Raw genomic sequence first — 2,548 nt, 5'->3', positions numbered from 1 at the left:
TCCTTGGGAGTCTGCCTTTCTCCCCGTGTAGACATTATACACATGCTGGTAGCAAGGTGGCTGGTACACTTCCGGCCATCCCATCTCAACAACGTTGAGAAGAGTCTGTGTTTTTTACGTATATCTTTTGCTGTTGCTTCTTTTAAAATAGTTTTATTGAGATACAACTAACATACGCACAATTCACTTCTTTAATGTATACAGTTCAATGATTTTTAGTGTATTCACAGATATGTGTAACCACCACCATCATCAGTTCTAGAACCTTTCCATCACCTCAGGAAGAAACCTCGTGGCTCTTCCTCATCAGCTCCCACCCGCCTGCTACCGCCCCCGCCCTAAGCAACCACTAATCTGTTTTCTGTCTCTATAGATTTCCTTTTCTGGACTTTCATATGAATGGAATCACAGAGCACGTGGTCTTTGGGGGCTAGCTTCTCTCGCGTAGAACAATGTTCTCAAGGTTCATCCATGTTGTAGCAGGTATCAGTACTGCATTCCTTTTTTTAATGGCCCAGTACTGTTCCATTATATGGGTATACCACACGTGTGCACCCATTCATCTGTTGATGAACATTTGAGGTGAAGCGTCTAGATGTTGTGCATGATGCTGCTGTAAGCATTTGTCAGCAAGTTCCTGGGTGCACACAGTGTTTCCATGTCCCTTGACGTGTACCTAGGGCGGAAGTGCGGGGTCACAGGCCAGCTCTGTGTGGGGCCATGTGAGGAGCAGCTGCCAGGCTGTGTTCCGCGTGGCTTGCCACCCGCGGCAGGCGGCTCTGAATCCCCCGCGTCCTGGCCAACACTGGCTGCCCTCTGGCTCTTTGGTTCCACCCATGCTAGCATGGGCTGCTCATTATCAGAGTTCTGATTCCCACGTGCATCTCTTCAACTCAAGGGAATCTTTCCCAAACGTCCCCGAGCTGACTCTCCATTAGGTCGCATTGGCCAGAAGGGGATCAAATACACCTTCGTAAACCGATCACTGGCAAGAGAAACGCGGTTTCCAGTGAGGACCCACTGCCTGGTTTGGAGCTGGGGCTGTGGGCTGCCTCCTCTGAGGCACACAGACATCCAGAGGAGAGGGCTTACCCTACCTGCATCAGGTCCCGTCGGGAAGGAGGGAGCGAGACAGAGCATCGGCTGTGCGGCTGCGTCTCGCGTGTGGCTTCCGTGACGCCAGGCTCTGATTGCCGGCGTTCCTCCTCCTCCGCTGACCACTGCTCCTTAGGCGCCTCTTCCCCGTCCACTCCCGAAACGTCGGTGCTCCCTTCTCATCATCCACACTCTGAGTCATTTATTCCCATGGTTTCAAGCTCCTTTTGACGACGTCAGAATCTTTTTTCTGAGCTTCAGATTTACTGATGATAATATAAATAAAAACAATAACAGAATTGCCATTTTGAGATACTTATGATGTTCTGGCCGCAGTACATTCTCTCATTTTACTCTCCCCATAACCCTGAAATGCTATTCTTACCCCTACCTTATAGAGGAAAGAACAGGCTTAGAGTGATCGAGTTGTTCGCTCAAGGTAACAGGCCAAGTAGGCTGATGAAAGGAGGAGCTGGATCCAGCCCGACTCCAGAAGCCTGATCCACTTCCTGTTAGGCTTCTGCACGTCCCTCAAGCACAGGGCGGCCGAAAAGAACGCATCATTTCCCCACGACCCAGGCCGACCCTCCTGTTCCCTGCAGCAGGGAGGGAATTAGTTTATCCAGTTATTCAGTCCAGAGACCCAGGGGTCACCTTCCATCTTCACCTCTTCATTATGTGACACTAACCTTGCTTTCTCTCCATCCTTCGAATCCAGCACTTGTTCGGTGTGCCTCACGGTCACTGCCTGAGTCCAGGCCCCCTGTGCCTGGGCTACACGCTGCCCGAGATGCCTCAGCCCTAGGGGTGCTGTGCAGGGACTTTATGCGGCTGGAGCCCCTGGCTTGGTTGCCTCTTGCGGCAGGCAGCCCCCCCCCCCCATTACCCCAGTGTCATACGAAGGGAGTCACTTTCCCTGCGCGCACAATGAGAAACACCCTGAGAAGCGAGATGGAGAGCAAACTGCACTCACCTCTCTGCTTCCCCGCCCCCCGGCCCGCCCCCACCCTCCTAACTGCAGCCAGCGGGAGCGCATTACTTTCCTGTATGACCCCTCGGGGTGGGGCAGCTCCTCACCACGCTCAGGACCAAGTCCGCATCCCTGACTGCGACTCCAAGGCCCTCCGTGGTCCCCAGCTTCCTCTCCCACCTCCGCTCTCATCTCTTTGTGTACAGAGCGTGGTGCCCCAGAAACAGTACATGTTCTGTAGTCTCCTCCTCCATTCTTTGCTCACATTGCTTCCTCTGCGGGATATGCTTATAATACGGAGGGTAAGACAAGCTTTGGAATCAAGTAGACCTGGTTTCAAATTCTTGCTCCGTCATGGTGAAAGAGCACTTAATCTCTCAACTCCAATGTACACTTTATCTGTAAAATGAGTATAACATACCTCAGGGCCGTTGTGAAGATGGATTAAACACATTGCCTGGACCCCCAAGAAGCTCTCCCTAG

The 2,548-nt window shown here is 52.2% G+C and overlaps 1 long non-coding RNA gene across 2 annotated transcripts; it reads right to left on the bottom strand.

Annotated features, from left to right (window-relative positions):
- Positions 1 to 892: 892 nt before the first annotated feature.
- Positions 893 to 1,949, bottom strand: LOC130855736 (uncharacterized). 2 transcript variants are annotated; one of them, XR_009054367.1, is made up of 4 exons: positions 1,785 to 1,949; positions 1,487 to 1,691; positions 1,098 to 1,361; positions 906 to 985 (listed from the first exon to the last, which is right to left on the bottom strand). It is a non-coding gene; the product is annotated as an uncharacterized LOC130855736 (long non-coding RNA). The 2 variants fall into 2 exon arrangements; XR_009054366.1 differs by having other exon boundaries at positions 893 to 1,361.
- Positions 1,950 to 2,548: the final 599 nt, after the last annotated feature.

This window comes from Hippopotamus amphibius, chromosome 6 (genome assembly GCF_030028045.1).
Source record: "Hippopotamus amphibius kiboko isolate mHipAmp2 chromosome 6, mHipAmp2.hap2, whole genome shotgun sequence".
In the NCBI taxonomy this organism is placed as follows: Eukaryota; Metazoa; Chordata; class Mammalia; order Artiodactyla; family Hippopotamidae; genus Hippopotamus; species Hippopotamus amphibius.
This window is presented reverse-complemented; position numbering and strand designations above follow the sequence as displayed.